Source organism: Camelus dromedarius, chromosome 10 (genome assembly GCF_036321535.1).
Source record: "Camelus dromedarius isolate mCamDro1 chromosome 10, mCamDro1.pat, whole genome shotgun sequence".
Classification (NCBI taxonomy): domain Eukaryota; kingdom Metazoa; phylum Chordata; class Mammalia; order Artiodactyla; family Camelidae; genus Camelus; species Camelus dromedarius.
The window spans coordinates 50,513,019-50,531,861 of NC_087445.1; the positions used below are offsets into that span (position 1 = coordinate 50,513,019).

Below are 18,843 nucleotides of genomic sequence, written 5' to 3' on the forward strand. Positions count from 1 at the left end.
TATTCCTGAAAAGGGATTTAAGGTTTTGGGGAAAGGAAACATGGAAACCATCCCTTTTAGCATATGGGTTTGTTACTTGACTTTGAGACACACTTCCAATCTGTTTGAAAGTTGGGGATCATCTGTAATTGACTTCATGCAAGAAATGGGGCCAAACATGGAAAAGAATAAGAACCAGGTCATACGGTTTAAAAGGGAGGCATCTGACACCTCTAACCCTATTATGTCTTCCAGTCTACATGCCTACATTATGACCCAATTGATGGTGTTGCGAAGTGTCTGGTCTCGTAGTTTATTCAAGTTTACATGTTTATGAAGCACTGGCACTGGAATGGGCCCTTGATGAAAACTACACATTAAGGATCTGGTTGCTGGTCTGTGGGCTCTCACAGTCCAGAAAGGAAGACATGTACACATGTAGAGCCCTGATTCAAGGCAAGCCATGATGCACTGTGACTAGCAGAGCCCTAACCAATCTATCAAATAAGGGGGTAATAAGGAAGACAATAGGATGAAATTCTGCTATTCTTAAATCCATAATCACTGGGGGGAGGGAGGGTAGTTTTCCTAAATGGCTTGCATTGGCTCATTCTTGAACTCATAAACTTGAAGTCATAACCCTACTGTGGCTAGAGTGCCACCCCTGTGCTGGCATCCCTATTTTGGCTGCCTAGAGAAGTATGGCTGCATTTTAACTCTGATTCAGGGACAGCTAACATTAAATACACATAGTCTGTTAATACTTGGAAGGCACTGTGGGCTTGAATTTTTCTGGGCTTCAATGCCTCATCTGTAAAATGAGGATCTTTTTTTTTTTAACATCTCTCTTATTTACCTCTTCCCACACTAAACACACACACACACGAGAATCAAACGAGTTAATGGATGTGAAAGCAGGCTCCATATTTTAAACAGATATAGAAATGTAAGGCCATTATATATAGACTTTTATCAGAGCTGCAGGTTTATCAAATGTTTATATTTCATCCTTGGAGACCCTTCCTTTTATTTGGAATGCAGTATTCATCTCGTTCTTTTGTGAGACTAGTCTTTTTATCCAACATCTTTAGTTTGTTTGCTAGAAAGCTATCTAGGTGACAATGTTGATATTCAAAAGGCAATCTGAAAACACTTTCCATCTAAGAAGTGTCAAAAATTACAAATGTGTATCTTTTTAAAAATGGACTTTATCCACTGTTTTACAGCCCTGTTGAAAACATTATCTGTCTGAGGTGTATGTCTGCTCTGAATATTTCTGGCATTCTTCATGGGCTTGAATGTGGTTCCTGATTTATTCCTTTTAAATAACCTGGTGATCCCAGGGGGAATATCACAGTCTATAAGTATCACCATTTACAATAAGATGGATTTTCCTATCTTGCTAATTACAGTATTAATTTCCATTTATAAGTTGGTAATTCCTAGCATCAATCCCTTCCCTGTCATTGGGGTGGGGCCATTGTTTTCACAGAAAGCCCCAGGAACATCTTCTCTCTTCTAATCTCCAGTTGTGCTACACATAACAGAAAATGAGAAAAAAAAGGGGGGGGGAGGATAAGACAATTTCCTTGATGGCAGACTAAAGCAGGCAGAAGTTTCTCAGGTTTCTTAACACAACGTCCTCTCAGAACTACACCACTCTAGGTTTCTTCAGCATCTCAGAATCATCTTCATCATCCTCCCTGCTTCATCCTTCCACAATCAAACCAAATCTCATCCCCACACAGGTATGAAAACATTACCATCATTACTCCAGTATTTATATTCTCATTCTGCTCCCCCCACCTTGCACGTTGTGCCCCATCTCCAGGTGTGAGACGAAAATCATGAAGTAAAAGCATTTCCCCACATGCCTGTTTCTCTGCTTTGAACCTTCAGTCCCAGCTGCCAGCAGGAGCACCTCAAGAGCTTTCAGAAATTCAATCAGCTCCCAGATAAGAGCATAACAAGATATTAACTTTCACACTGTTTTCCCCTATGACTTGGATTTCCCACTTTTTGAGTAAAGTCTAATAATTTTGCTTCTAATGGGACAAAGGAGGGGTAAGAAATATGCACGTGCTTCTAGGGCTGGAGCTCAGGAACTTAGGAATCCCCACAAAAAAAAGGTGGACCCTTTCTCTTCTTCTTTTATTATTAGTTTCAAGATAAGGATATCAGAGGATGATCAAGATCTTGAAAGCAGTACATACGAGAAGTCAAAGTAAAGAATCTGAACCTGAGCTGGAGCAGTGAGGACCCAGACCCAGTGGCCAACCCTTAGCCAAAAGGGGTACAAAGCAAGGCCAATGCTTGAAACTTATTTTGCTTCCCATAACGCTCCATGTCTGTATCAGAGTTCCAGAACAGGGAGCAGGGACTTCAGAAGTCATCTAGTATTTTTTTTTTTCTCTTCTTGATTAGAAACCTGAAGGTTTTAAGGAATAGGAATATTAAATATAAGCAGACCCAGAAAGTGATCTGTCACAATGCTGGAAGGGGACAACTGAGGAGCAATGAGGGATGTTTCTGAGAACAGAATATAACTAATGAAGGGCTCAGTGTGTCTGAATGTTTTGAGAGGAGTTTTACAGCTTCGTCAGAGAGCTTAGGGAAAAAGTTAATAATAGATACACAGAAAACTAAGCAAATGAAAAAAGAGAAGGCTTCACTCATTCTAAGAAAACAATGCATGAGAAAGAAAATGAAACTATCCTACATAGCTCAGCTGTATGTAATGTTTACAGGATCGTGATGTAAATGCCATATGTGAGGAAGAGCGTTAAGTCGAATCTTCCCTAGTAGGAATTTAGTTAAGTGGTGGCTAAAATGGAAAAATCAGGAAATAGAACTATACACATGTTATTTAGAAACTTGGAGGTAAATTCGAGAAGAAATCACGAAAATTATTTAATGTGGTTTCCTCTTGAGAGCAGCCCCATAGAGTGGAGCAGGGGACTACGATTTCTCACGATTAAGCCTACAGTTCTATTTTAAAGAACGTAACTTTTTAAAGGATGTTTATGTATCTTATAGGGAGTCACTAGGGCTGTCCATAAATATACCGTGAGCTGTTGAACTTAGATGTGGCCAAATGATGTGCTTTTGTCAATGAAATGTGACCAGAAGTGAAGTTTCAGGAATGAGTGCACAATCAACCATGTTCCCTTCCTATCTCAGCCTTTGTGGATCATGGAGCTGGATTTTCCCACCTCTGGGGTCTCTGAGTAGGAGCAGCACAGAGTAGAGCCCCTCAGTCACCCTATTAAGTGACACATGATATGAGGGTAATTAAACTCTTGCAGTTTTAAGCTGCTGGGGGTGGGCATTGTTCATTAATACTTATAAACATAGCCTATCTAACTGCTTTAACCACTTCAGCAAAGGGGAAATCAAGTGAAAAAATTAAAATATGGAAATATGCCATTCCATCCAAGTCACTCAGTGTGCAGCAAGGGGCAGAGAAATAAGAGTGGTGACAAGCAACAATGAAAAAGACACATAGATATTTCACTGTATCGTATATGTGTGTGTATATACATACATACATGTAAATATATATACATACACATTCAACATGTATATATAGAAATTTTAAAGCATAAATTATGTATTTATAACATAATATAAATATATAATACATGTAAATTTTATAAATTTATACATATGAAATATGTCATATAATATACTAATATTATATATACAGTGATAGGTAGAATAATGGCCCCCAAAGATTTCCACATCTTAACCCCTGGAACCTGTGAATATGTTACCTTATGTAGCAAAAGGGACTCTGCAGATGTGATTAAGGTTACGGACCTTGAGATGGGACACTTATACTAGATTATTCAAGTAGGTCTAATCTAATCGCATGAGGCCTGAAAAGCAGAGAACCATTCTTGGCTGCAGAAAGCTAGAGAGATGGCAGCATGAAGAGGACTTGGCCTGTTTCTGTTGGCTTTAAAGATGGAGGAAGGGGCCACCAGCCAAGGAATATGAGTGCCGCCCAGCACTGTATCAGGCAGCCAGAGTTCTTATCAAGACACCAAATTGGAGTTCTTTTTTTTTTAAACCATATTTATTTCTGTATTTATTTTACAATACCATATTTTTTAAACTGAAGTATAGTTGATGTACAATATTATATGTTATAGGTATACAATATAGTGATTCACTCTTTAAAGGTTAGGGTATAGTCATTATAAAATATTGGCTATATTCTCCATATTGTACAATACATTCTTGTAGCTTATTTTATACCTGATTGTTTGTACCTCTTAATCCTCCACCTCCATCTTGCCCCTCCCCTTGCCTTCTCTCCACTGGTAACCACTAGTTCTTTCTCTACATCTGTGAGTCTGTTTTTCTGTTATATTCACTAGTTTGCTGTGTTTTTTTAGATTCCACATGTAAGTGATATCTTATAGTATTTGTCTTTCTCTGTCTGACTCATTTCACTTAGCATAATGCCCTCCAAGTCCATCCATGCTGTACACCAGAAACTAATAAAACATTTAAGATCAACTGTACTTCAATTAAAAAGCAAGTAAACAAACAAACAACCGATTTAAAATATAGGCAGAAGAATTGAACGGACATTTTTCCAAAAGCAGAAATGTAGATGGCTAACAGGAACATGCAAAGCTGCTCGACAACACCAGCATCAGGGAAACGCAAATCAAAACCATGAGACACCATCCCACACCTGTCAGAATGGCCAGCATCAAAAGCAACACAAATAACAAATGCTGGCAAGGATGTGGAGAAAAGGGAAACCCTATACACTGTTGGTGGGAATGTAAATTGGTGCAGTCACAATGCAAAACAATATGGAGGTTTCTCAAAAACCCCAAAACAGAACCACCATATGGCCCAGTAATTTCACTCCTGGGCATATACCCGAGAAAAGCAAAAACATTAATTCAAAAGGATATATACACACCTCTAATAACAGCAGCACTATTTACAATTGCCAAGACATGGAAGCATCCTAAGTGCACATCAATATGGAGTTCTTAATAAACCTTGGTAATATGCTCCTTTATTTATGAATATCCAATCTTGATATCTTTTAATAACCCACTTAGTTCACTAAGTTTCCCTTCGTTATAAATATAACACTTAACTATTGTTCCAGGAACTCTTCTAGGAGATTTTCACGCATTAAAAAATGAGCCTTCATGGTATTTCCCATCATTGATTGATAAGAAGAAAGTAATTGTATTTTGGGGTTCAGTTTATAGCAAGTCAGAGGACATTAAACATTGCTTTAAGATAATTTTGTAATATCTCTTTTCTAATCCATAAGTGCTGATTTTAAAGTTTGACTCGTAAAGCCAGTCTTCCATCTTTTTCTTTCAAGTTTTGAAAACTACTCTTCGTCATTTCCAGGTCTTGACTACAACATATAAAAACTGCATATATGTCATGGTTTTACAATGAATCCTGGAAATAAACTTCCCATCTTCATTTACAAGTACGGAAACTGAGGCCCAAACAGGAGATGAGTTGTCTTCAAGGCCACCCAGTGACTAGGCAGGAGAATCAGGACAAGACCCAGGCTCCCAGCACTCTGCAGAGCTCTCGCCAAACTGCTGAAATCGTTCCAGACCTTTCCTGGCCCATTTCCCACATATTATCAGAAGAGCACATTTCTCCTTTTCCTGATCATACCTTAACAAATTACTCCAAAACACAGAAGTTTAAAGCAACAAACACTGAACTCACGTTTCTGTGGGTCAGGAATCCAGGAGTTGCTTGGCTGGCAGCTTCTGGCTCCGGGTATCTCAGGAGACTGCAGGCAAATGTTGGTCAGGGCTTCAGTCACCTAAAGGCTGATGGGGTTGGAGAATCTGCATCCACGCTCACTCATGCGGCTGGTGGCTGGAAGCCTCAGTTTCTCACCACCTGGGCCTCTCCGTAGCTCATGACATGGCTATGATCAGAGAGAGAGGGAGGGAGGGAGAGAAGGAAGGGAGAGACGTGAATGCCAAACTGAAGAGCCTGAACTTTATTTCACATAAAATGAGGAGCCACTGATAATTGATGAGAATTGTGGAGACTTTTCCAAAGCCTTTTTGGGATTCATCACTGATGTCCAATTACTGTTTAATTTTATCTGGGCTGAAACCATTCTATGTTGTCTAAAATCCTGTAACTAATATCTGAAAGAAACTCAAGAAAATAAAATTCAGTGGCAAGGATCCTATGACCAGCCTATCATGCACATAAACACCAAAAAGAGGGAGGCAGAGAAAACCACACCAAGTGTCTCATTAGAATACTACTCCAGGGAGAGGAGAAAGGTTTACTTTTGGACTTTTCCTTTTACAAGGTTTAGAATCACAGATCTTATGGCTTGAGATTTAGAAAGGAACTTTGAAATAATCTAGATCAGAGTAAGCTGATGACACCCAGACCTACATCTCTAGTTTCAACCACTTTGTGCTTTACACCTGTTTATCAAGCTGCCTGCTGGATATGGCAGTTGGTTGAACTCTGGATACTCTCATTTCAACCTGTCGGAAACTGGATTCATCATTTTTCCACCCTTTCCTGCTTTGGATGTTTTATTTAATTAAATCATCATTTGCTCAGTCACTCAAGGCAGGAGCCAGTCGGCCACCCTCTGTTGAATGTGGGAAGCCACATTCAACTGGGTACCACCTCTTGACTCTACATCTAAGACACATCTCACATCCTCTCAGCTCTCAGTGCTCTCAGATTGACTGCTTCTTCCTCACACAAGCCTCATCAAATCTCTTCTCTCTCCCCTGCCTTCAGTTCTTTAGGAATGTGTTACATTGCCCAGAATAGTCTCTCTGCTTGCCTGAAAACTCTTACAACTTTCTCAGGACTCGATTCAACCAGTTCAAATGTCACCTCTTCTCTATGGAATTATCTATCCTTCATTTGGACCCCCTGCACATTATCACCAACTTCGAACATCATTGCTGTTTACATGTCCACCTCTTCCACAAAATACTGAGCTCTTTTTAATTTATAGTTTGGGACACTCTGGCCTCCAAAGACTAAGTGACTTACTCAAGTTTAAGTTTACTCAGTTTTTCAATGGCAGAGCCAGGGCTAGAAGATATTCTAAAAACAGGGCTCAGACCCAAGGACTCCCTATGATAAAATGTACACTGCTTCCTTGGCCATGGAGAAGTAACTGCTGAGCTGAATCCACAGTTGTCTTTGAGGTTAAAGCTGCACTCCCAAAGACCTGTCCTGCACTGGAGGTGGAGGGGCTGCCTGCTAATATTCTGGTCAGTGGGCCAAGAGTCTGCATGGAGGGGCTGGGTGGGGATGTTTCAGCTTTGCTCCCAGGGCGGCCCGTGGAGAGGAAGTGCCACTCCGATTTGTGAGTCACCCATTTCCACTCCACAGAGGCCTTGTCATGTAGGAGCCTGTCAGCTTTCATCTCCATCTCTCTTACCCCTGGGGCCAAAAGTCAAATTCAGTTTCTGCTCACTTGTTTGATTTTTAGTGGCTCTTCTGGCATCCCCAGCTCCAGAACATTTAGCAAGTTGCTTCTTTTGAAAGTTTAAGGTGGAAATCTCTGAGCTGGGCCTGTGCAGCTCCTGACAAGTGTATAATCGATGGGAAATCTCTCACTGGAGGCTATCCTTTCCTGAGTCTTGCTAAAAGGCACTTTCAAATATGGAAAAGGCTCTTAGAGACCTTTTACAATGGACTAAGCTGGGCTAAAGTTGTCACCTTTTTCTCCTGGGTGACCATTCACTATCACCAAACTTTCTGGCAATCAGAGAAGAAAGTGAGGATACAGACAGAAAGGAAATCACTCCCTTAATACATACAGGACAGAATGCTCTTAAGGACAGGCAGGAAAGCAATGACTTGTAAGGAAATTATGAAGGGTGGGTGGATGTTAGGGGCTGGCACAGGCTGTACCTTTAGGCTTTGGTTCTGCCCCTCCAAGTATCCTGTCTCTCTTTGGGTTCTCTGCTTTTGATTCCTCTGTCCACCACCATACCTGGCCCTTCCCTACCAGCCCCTAGGGAACAAAAGCCCTTTCCCTGTTTCTCTTGAACATAATTGAAATGGGCTAATATTCTCCAAAGGAGCTTCACTGACACACTAAAGAAAACAAACATGGAAAACATCAACAGCATTGAAAACCATCCAGTTTACTCAGGATCACATCTTGATCCTAAGAATCCCATAAGTAAGCATAAGACCTTCATCAAGCTTCCCCCAATGCCCTGTCCAGTTCCATCCTTTGTCTTGCTTCGTCTTTACAAGCTCCCTGCCCTTCTCTCAACCATAAGGCCTCTGGGTACCATTTTGTTTTCTGAAATCTGGAAGATGGTGAGGAGGACACTTTTGTTCAAATCAAATCATAGCAGGAAACAGACCAGTCAGGAGATAACTGAAAGCTAAATTAATGCAGGGGAGGTGAAGCTAGGCAGCACTGTAAAGATGCAACAAGTATTTAGGAGTCAGAATAAGTAGAATTTGAGGACTTGTTAGATACAAGGTGGAAAATTTGAATCTTCTTTTTATTGGCTTATAAGATATCTATTGAACTTAAGCTGGGATCCCCTATATCATTTGCATGTTGGAAATGATACTGCTAAAAAAAATTGGAAAGGGGGGAAGCACAGAGAACACAAGAAGTAGAACAGACTTTTGTTATTAAGGAAGATATATGTAATGGCATGTCACTTTTAAAAGCGTAAGTTTTTAAGGTATAGTTTATATGCAATAAAGTGCCCATATTAAAGTGTACAGTTCGTTGAGTTCTGACAAATGCACCACACCCCATATAATGACCACTTCAGTCAATAAGTAGAACATTTCCATCACGTCAAAAAATTCCCTTGTGCTCTTGTCCAGTCAATAGCTCCACCCCCATCCCTGAGCAACCACTGATCAGCTTTCTACAAATAGAAATTAATTGTGCATGTTCTAGAATTTCCTACAAATGAAACCATACAGCATATAGTCTTTTGTGTTTGGCCTTCTTTCATCCCCATGTACTATTTTAATTTATTCCTGAGTAATATTCCACCATTTGGAGATACTAAAATTTGTTTATCCACTGACCTGATAAATGTTTGGGCTTTTTCTGTTTTTTAGCTATTACAAATAAAGCTGCTCTGAACATTCATGTGCAAGTTTTTGAGTGGATATATATTTCCATTTTCTTGGGGAAATACCTACAAATGGAATTGCTAGGTCACATGGAAAGTCCATGGGCATTTAACTTTATAAGAAGCTGGCAGCTCATCTGTTAACCAACAGAACACTTATCAATATTCACCATAATTTAAGGACGAGGAAGAACCAAATGTAGCCCAATCCTATTTGAATTATCAAAACAAAATTTATTGGGATCTGAATTAATGAGATTAAGCCATTATAAAATGTTAAATTAATCTAAAAATGGTTTGGATTTTTAATTCATATGAAAAGAGTGGTTCTAAAAGAATATGAATATGCACCATGGGGGGAGAAATTTTGTGAACTTTGTATATTCTCCCAGAAAAGAAGAGCAATACATTGTTATTTTATCAATGGGATTTAATTATATACTATAAAACTGATGTGCTCTGTAAACATACATACGGTATTATTGTTTTAGCTTAATGGGAGCTGTTATGGGATTTGTAGCATTGTTGCTTATAAAATCATGTGGATCCAGTATATGCTAGGATATCATCCTCCGGAGTTGACTAGCCAGAAAGCTGAGGCATGTATGTCACCAAGTAAGCCAGCAACTTGGAAAATTATAGCTCCACTCTTCTTAATGGTTCCCCTGTGACTGGGAGCCTTAATACTGCCTCTGGGGGACTAGCATCTCCAGGAGCAGCCTAATCATTGGCTCAGAAATTTCTTTAGAAGCTGATTGACAGCAGCTGCCAATCTAGATAATCACCAGAGAGCCCCAGTTAAGGCTCTGACCATCGATCTCACCACCAGGGCTTGGGATTTATTAATATAAATCCACAAGTGGAAAAAAATTACCCCCTGAGAAAAAAGCAGCAGTTTTGTAGGATGTGTTATATTATACAGCTATATTATACATTATTTATAATTCATAGATGAATTTTTAACCCATCTTTTAATATATTGTTTGTTAGTCTAATAAGGTTGATGTTCAGAACCTTCTTTTGCCAATTCTTCACTTTGGAAAGGGACATAGCAAATCTGGAAGAAAATATAAATGAAAGAATATTTTTAGCACTGACAAAAATAGGAACTATTTTAAAGTAATTTGTCCTATTGTCATTGCTGGGGCCTTCATTAGCCACCTAAGGAGGAAGCGCCCAATGTTTTCACTAATCCTTCAGATGAGGCCAAGTTTAAAACACACACTCTCTATAAGAATTATGTGAAGATGTTAAAACTTGGCCAGAAAGGTGACAAGGTATCTTGATAATTGAGGCAATCCTGGAAGTTGGCTGGCCTGTCCAACCGCTATGAACTAATGGTGGGTAATCAAACACAGCAGGTCTGCACAGATAAAGGCAAATGCCAAACAGCTTCCTGTATACACAGAATTCAGCTTAATTAGTTACAGAGGAGAAATAGGCACATTTAAGCTAATACAAGAAATCACTGTTCGAATTACATACATACAACCATAAAAATTGTTGCCCTCTTAAAACAAGCAGATCCTACTTGCAAAGGGAGGGCACAGGAGATAGTCAACTGATCTTTATGTAAAAGAACTATCCTGAGGGTGGATTCTCTCCATCATTTCTCTTTGTGATTATATCCTAGGCTTGTTTCTCAGTAGCTCTATTTCACCCAGCAGATGATAAATGCACGGTGCATGATAACTCAAGAGCAGCCACTGATAAGAAATTTAATTGGACTTTTAAAGTGTTTGGATAATTTCATGGATGAAGGGTTACAGGTGCTGCTGGGAAAGGCTGTCAAAGACCTGACTATTAAGGTAGGACCTTCTATAGCTATCTCTGGGGGTGGTCTTCATTGGCAACTGGGATAGGATTGGCAAGTGAGGGTTTTCCTATAGCCTCAGAACTGCAACTAAGGCTCTGAGTGGTGAGCAAAAGGCACTTCATGACCCAATTTCTAAGCCCTAATCTCTACAAGGAGGCTTGGGTGGTTAGGCCTGGCCACAGCAACATGGGCTTATTGAGAGTGCTAATTCCAGAATCAGCCCTCCCACCCATCCCCATTCTATCCGTACTTCAATCTCGCAGGAGAAAAAGACCTGGAGGTGAGAGAGGGTCAGGCTTGTGGATGGTGCTACGTTTACAGAGAGAGGCTATCACTTTCCATGAGTTAGGTTAAGGAGGTCCTTCCTGCTCTTAGCCTATTTTGAAATAACGTGCTTCCCCTCTCTAATCACTCACAAGAATAGGAGGTGCCTATGAGAAGAGTGGCTGGCATCTCGCTGCTTTATCACTGCTTAGGCTGTGTGACCTGAATGAGAAAAAGACAGTCTCCCCAGTTGTGTAGGTATAACTGGAGGCTACAGCCCTGACTGCATCCACAGAGGGCAAAGAGATGTCTGCATCAGAGGAACGTGGTAGGAAAGCTACCAGCTGGGTTTCAGTTGGAATTTTCTGTCAAATCAGAAATTCAATTGGAATTTTCTGTTGAATCAAGATCTTTAATGCACAAAGTTGCTGCTTGGCCATGAGCCCCTTATCAACTGACCTGTTGGAGCCATTACTAAACCATAGAAAATGAGATAGAATAGCAGCCAGCCAGCCCAGCAGGCTACAACTATTCCCAGTTAAGTAGACATCTACCCTTTCCTTCTTCCTCCTCCCTGGCCCATTCCAAAGGCTCAGCACCCAGAGGATGGACAGGAAGTTCTCTGAAGCCTCACCCAGCCTCCCTCAACCCTGCCCCAAGCACTCAGGGCCAATTTTGAGGGCTATTCCTTCTCAGTCCCTGGATAAAAATCTAAGGAAAAAAAGGAAGGAAAGGAAAGGAAAGGAAAGGAAAGGAAAGGAAAGGAAAGGAAAGGAAAGGAAAGGAAAGGAAAGGAAAGGAAAGGAAAGGAAAGGAAAGGAAAGGAAAGGAAAGGAAAGGAAAGGAAAGGAAAGGAGAAATGAAGGAAGGAAGGAAGGAAGAAAGAGAAAGAAAGAAAAGAAAAAAGAAAAGAAAAGAAAAAAAATCTAAGCAAATCCCTCAACCTTCCTAGGCACTCTCAAGTAACAAAAAGTCCTGACATTTCCAATCACAAAGTTCTCTTTTCAGTCACTAAAATGACCAGGTGACATGTAATTGTCAAAACACTTCTTCATTCAAAGGTAAAGCTTTCCACTCCCTCCCAATCCTGGCCTGCTTCAGGCCTGGAGACTGTGGTGAGTCTTGCTTCATTCCTGGTCTTTTCCCATCTGGCTCTTCTAATTTTTATCCCCTCACTGGGCTGTCTCTGGCTTCCATGGAGTTGGAATAAGACGGAGGCAAGTAAAGAGAAAGGTGGAGAGAGAAGTAAGAGGCAGGGAAGGTGTTTCTTGTCTGGGTAGATGCAATCAGCCATGGTGCCCTTGGGCAGTATGGAGTCCCACTGCTGATTCTGTCTCCTGAGTGATGCTTTCAAGATAGACTCAGGGACTTCCCTCTGCAGCATCTGACTGTGGTCCCTTCATGTGGGTGAAGCTCATTTCAGCCCCTGAGTATATGGAGGCACTTCCTATTGTCCTTCTGTATAGTCCTCCTTGGGGGAACCCAAGGTGACCCCAGGCTAATTTCTCCTCCCCACCCATGTATGGCCATATCTGGTCCCTGAAAGACCCTCATCCACTTAATGCCCCACTGTTCACGGAAGCACACTTGCTTCTGACATGGTCTCCTTTCTGTTGCCATCGACCCTTTTAGCAGGGTCTTTCCTGTGGATTGTTTTTAGACCAATTTGTAGATTTTTGTCTGATAGAAATGTAAATGATTTTTGTTTGGTGGAGCTGATATCTCAATGGGTTATGATTTATGGTCCTATTGGAATACTGATAGGTTTTGTATCTAACTCAGCAATCTTATCCTAATGTTGCTATAAATAGCTTCTCAAATGCTCTTTGGAATGGTTTTAACATCTGTGTGGCTCCCTCATTAGTTAATGAGTTGAATAAAATTTTGACTTGTGTTTGTTTCACATTTGAAAGAGTCATAAACTTAGCTCTTTGAACATTATTCTTTAACAAGATTAAAGTCCAACCCTCTCTACTAAGAAATTCTACTACTACTACTATTTGATGATATTACTACTTTACATATCCATAGCAGTTTATAGTATGCAACTTGCTTTCTGCAATGAGAATCTTCTTGAGGACAGAAACTATGGCTGTCTTGTGCACCACTGTATCCCTTCTGCCTGGCATAGTCTCTAGGACAAAATAGGAGCCCAATAAATAGTTGCTTTCAATCTCATCTGGTGTTTCTATAACCCTGCAAGGTAGAGAGAGCCTCTTCCTTTTTTGCACAGATGAAATGTATTTGGATGGCTTGCCCAATGTCACATAAGTAGTGTGTTAAGAACATTAGGACTCAGCCAGGCTTTCTTATTTCTAGGGCAGTGCTTTTTGAGGACAACACAATTGTCTCTCATTTTATAAACATGTACTTAATAGTCCCATACAAATTAGAAATATTTCCTGGCTAAAAGCTTCCTTAAGTGACTGCTTCTTGTTAGGATGCTTCTAAATTTTTTAAAACATAATTCAATATATAAAACTTCACAATTTATGGTCATAAGCATGAAGTTATCTGAGGTAATGGCAATAATTTCTAGAGAATTAATTAAATAAATTGGAGGAGGAAGATCTGTGATTAAAACACTGGAATCATTTTTGACCCCAACAGAGCAGTGTATCTTGGTTTAAGAAAAATCCAAATGTATAGAATCTTCATTTTCAAACAAGTCACAATCAATACTGGAAAATCAGAAACTGACTCCATCTGCAGCTGGAATTTTCTATAGTCCATATTCTTATTCTGTTGGATGCTAATCAAACTCCCCTCCCCCTCTGCCAAAAAAAAATCAAATAAACAAAACAGAGAGGCCGTTGGTCCCTTTAAGATGTGCTTGAGTCCTCATTTCTTTCCATCCTCACTGCCAGCACCCCATTATAAATCATTATATGTTCTTATCTAAACTGCTGCAAGTCTCCTAACTGATCCTCCTGCACCTGTTCTTATGCTTCTCTCACATCAACACCACCAGTGAAGTGATTTTTACAACACACAATCTGATCTTGTTGCTCTCTTAAACCCTATCTGTGGCCTCCCACTACTCTTAGGTAAACCTAACTCCTTAATGTGGGTTTAATACCCATGTGATTTGTCCTTGCCTGACTCTTTCCCGTTACCCTCACCCTTGCTCACACCTGACCTTCCCCATTTCAGAGCCTTTGCACATGCTAATCCCTCTTCCTAGAAAGTTCTACCTTTATACCCATTTTGCTAATACCTGCTCCCCCATCAGGTCTCAACTTTAGTGTCACTTTCTTGGAGAAGACTCTCGTGCTCCTCCAGCAAGTGCAATCACACTTGCAATCACTTTTTCAGCATTGCCTTCCCCCTCAGACTACATGTTTCTTGAAATCTATCTTTTTGGTAGCCCTATGTTATGGTAGCCCTAGCACAGTGCCTGACATATACAGTATTTCACCAGTTCTAAGATGCATTTTTTTCCACTTTTTAATGTCTCTGAAATCAGGATGCAACTTTAAATCGTTACTATGTCATAGGTTATTTGGCAGTATTTTTCTTTCCTAGTGTAAGTGGAATAATTACGTATCATAGAACCAATACTATCTTCATTTGAAGAAATGTGGTGGTTGCCACATGAATGACAACCTGTAATAAAAAAAGCCTTCAGTTACTTGGTTTTTCACCTGAGTACAAAAATTCTACTACTTACGGATGGCTAGGTTCTAAAAGACTGTTCACAAGTAGCAAAGCAAAAGAGCATCAGTGCATTTCTGCTTAAGTTCTAGCTAGATATCATGCATGCTGGAAATTCACTGGGAGAAAAGCATTGTATCTGGGACAACTCATGCAAGCTCCTGCCTGCTGCTCTGGTGTCTGCTGATTTGACTTCTGTCAACACAACTCATATCCCAACCAATGTTGTCAGCACCTCCCCTTCCAAAGCTGGTGTCCCATTAGTGGCCCCACCTCAGATCAGCTGCCCCCACCACTATCCTCCTTATAGTCAAAATAGCTGCTTCTCTCTGCTATCTGACCAGAATAACCCTTTGGTGTTCACAAGACACTTTGTCCTGTCATATATTCAGAACCCTCTGCTGGGAGCCCAGCTAAAGCCTCCTGGGAGAGCAGCAGGGAGCTCTAGAGTGCTTGATCACTCATCACATTCCTGCCTGGACTATTGGTTCAGAGGCTTCAGGCCACTGGAAATTTGAATCATTTTCCTTTGGAATCCAAGTGTAACTTTAAAGCAATTCTAACAGAGGAACAGCTACATGTTATAGGGCCCAGTAACTTCCAGTTTTGCCCTTACATAAAACATTAGCCTACGTTTCCCTTTTCTGAGAATCAGCTTTTCCTTTGGTGGAGGTTGTTCCACCCTGATCATTCACTGAAAAAATTCTCTCCTTATCCATGGGCATGTCTCAACCCTAGCACAAGAAGACTTAAGTAGAACAGGTTTGCTCCATTCACTGTGGCCTTCATAAGTTGTGCTCATGATTGACGAGGCTGCTATTTCTGGGTGTCCTCTCCCATCATTACCCCTGCCCGGGGCTTTACAAAATAGCTGAGTTGAATCACACTGACAGAATCTTTTAGTCACTTTCGATTCTGCCAAGGAAACACAGACATGGGCTTTCAGTTTCTAAATTAACTTTGATTCCCTCCAGACTCTGGTCCCTTTTAGGTCACAAAGCATCTTAAAACTGAGCTGAACACTTTCATTTAACAGAAAAAAGGAAAACAGATAAGGGAGAAATAATTGAAGCAAATATGACAAAGAATTAAGATCCATCTCAAAATTTTATTCAAAACGTAATAAAAATTAAGATCTTAATAAATAGTTGAGAACTGTCCAAACTTTCCAACCCCAAATGGCAGTAAGAATAGAAATACCCAGTCAGAGGGTGCCCCTGAACTGTGCTTGGCAGAGGGCTCTCCCCTCAAGTGCAGCACAGAGTGGCATCAGAGGCTATATAGAACCAGAAGACATGTGCAGATTTGAATCCAGTAAGCCAGAGAAGAACCTCTGATGAGGTTCCCCCAGTTGAGGGACGAGGAGCAGATGTTAAAACTAAAATATTGGAAAGATGTTGGAGGGAAAGATATTGCTGTGTATATATAGACATTAAGCTCCTCTAACACACCAACTGAAATTATCTACTGAAAAAATTTTAAATAGGGGCAAATAACATCACCTGTGGTGCTAGAGTAGTATCTCAACCACACATCACAAATTTTGAGGAATTTCTGCTCTTCAAATGGAACTACTGGGCATCTGATTGAAGGAAATCTCCAAGGCAAAGCGTACTCCTAATTCCTGAGGGGTACAGATTGGAGGCCAGATTAGGCCATGACAGAGCAGGGACTTCTTCACTGGAAAATGCATTTGCTACCATAGAAAAATCTTTGGGAATCAGCTGTGCTGGCCACCCAGGGGAAACCTGTGGCTCCCAGCAGAAACCCCAAAACCGCAGGGTCTTTGAGCAGGAGCTTCTCTAAAGTGGTTCGACTCTTTTCTGATATGGCCAGATATTCTCCGATATAGAAGACAGAAATACACAAAGGCTGCCAGACACAGACACTCTATTTACATGGAATGGAGTCTAAGCCAGATGGAGATCTGGGCACAGAAAGTTTTAACATAAAGCTCCCCTGGTACAAGATCTTTCCTGATAGACAGCTGCATCCCTGAGCTGGTCAACCAGCCCTCCAGTTTAAGACCCAGAGATTCTAAGTCTATCCAAGTAAGACCTAAGAAGAATTCATCTACCTTAATTTTGGGCAAATATAGGACCAAATATTCAGATATAAACACACACGTACACATCTCACAGAGGGGCTAGTAAAAAACTTTATACAACATAGAAAATAAATGTAGCACTCAGAGACAGAGAAAGTCCATTCTTAAAATGTGTATTTCATTCAGGTCACAGAAGAAAATATTTGAGAGACAGTCTGCCTTACACCCTTCAGAAAATCAAAGATTCTAAAAAAGAAGAGATAAAAGATGATATGGTAAGACAATATATTAGTATGCAGTGAAATAGCTAATTAAAGAATATATGTAAAGACAATGCTACAGTAATTTGATAATTGGCAAAGGCAGCAAAGAACAGGACTAACTTTTCAGAAAATCAGATCTGTAGTGTCGAGGGTAAACTTAAGGCAATCTCTCAGAATGCAGAGGAAAAAGACCCAGAGATTAAAGTGATGAAAGAGATACAAATGGAAGGGTCAGAAAATGAAGAGTCAACATGTGGGTCTGTGGCTTAGTAGGTCTAAAACTCCGCTTATTCAGAGTATAGGTGTCTCTCCAACTATAAAATGGGGTGAAAATACTACTACTTCATAGGGCCCTGTAAGGACTGGGTTTGTCTGAGTGTAAAGTGCCTAGCATTTAGGAAGCATCAAATAAATGGTTGTTGCTATTATCACTATTATTAGTGCCATTCCTAGTGTTCCTATGACTATTATTAACTAAACGAACACAGGGACACATGAAGAAAAAAATCAGTACTGTGGTATATGTCCCTGGACTATCAACTGGATTTTGAATATAGATAGATATTTTTTTCAAGAAGGGCTCACAGCTGCTTCTTTCCTTGAATGATTTTTTTGTTTGTTTGTTTGATTTAAGAGATACCTGCATATTACCTTCATACATAAATCATAATTTGATACATATAAAATGTTTGTGTAAAACATTCTCTATACCTCTGCACACAAGTGTTCCAGTATTCTGACACTGAATGTTGCAATGGAGAAATCAGAGACCAGCTTGATTTTCTTTTTCACTTAGAATAATTTACATATTATATTTACATAAAATTACAGTTACAACACTCTCTATCATTTGCAGTAACTCAAGATATACCTCAAGGTTTTTTTGTTTTGAGTTTTTTTTTTTTCTTTCTGGAATGAGTGCTCTGTTTTTCTGCAGGTTCAGTTCTTGGTTTATTACAGGGAAGTTTTCTTCTATGACATCTTGCAATGCATTTATGTCTCATGTTCTCTTTTCCAAAAACACTGATTTGCTTATGTTGTTTGTCCTTTCTTTTCCATGTCGATAGTTTTTCTTCCTAACAATTTATAAATATCTTTCCATTTTCCCTAATTTACTCATGCTCTAGCTATTACAGTTTCTAAGGTGACTTCCCTTTCTATAGCAGTTTCAATATTGTGTTCAGTTTCTTTCCTAAACATTGTCAGCTCACTTTTTCTCTTTGTCATCTTAGAATCTCTTCCTTGAGCTCTTTATATCTCTGCTGTGCTTTCCTTTTCAAGGGGGCCATTGTTCTTTTTAACTTCTCTGAGGGTTGAAAAAGTATTTATCTGAAACTTTTTTCTATATTCTGGAGTAATTTTCCTTTATAGCCTGGAATGATTCTATGTTGGATGTGAACTCCCTATCTGGCTTTCACTTCTTAACTTTCCTCATTCTTTTCCTTTTTGTAGTGTCTAAGCGTAGGACCCACAGTGGGTCTTTTTTTATTCACCTCTTCTTTGAGAAGGGGTTTGTTCTGCCTGAGTGTTCTATTTGCTCAAAACTGGTGTGTACAGTTGGGACAGAGGAGTGATCTGGAGCAGCAGACATATTTGGTACAGATACACTGTTTAGGAAGATATTCAGAGAGAATTCTTTTCTTAATTTTTATTGTTTGCCCACTTCACCTGAGCAGATCACCCAGACAGGAGGTAGATCTGGCC

At 40.0% G+C, this 18,843-nt stretch overlaps 1 protein-coding gene across 2 annotated transcripts in view; it reads right to left on the reverse strand.

Annotated features, from left to right (window-relative positions):
* The window catches only part of ALG2 (ALG2 alpha-1,3/1,6-mannosyltransferase), a 582,719-nt gene that overhangs the window by 256,604 nt on the left and 307,272 nt on the right, over positions 1-18,843 (reverse strand). For both annotated transcript variants that reach the window (XR_010382753.1, XR_010382752.1), the window contains one exon: positions 5,707-5,914. The gene's annotated coding sequence lies outside the window, so the exon portion shown is untranslated. The remainder of the gene's footprint in view (positions 1-5,706; positions 5,915-18,843) is intronic.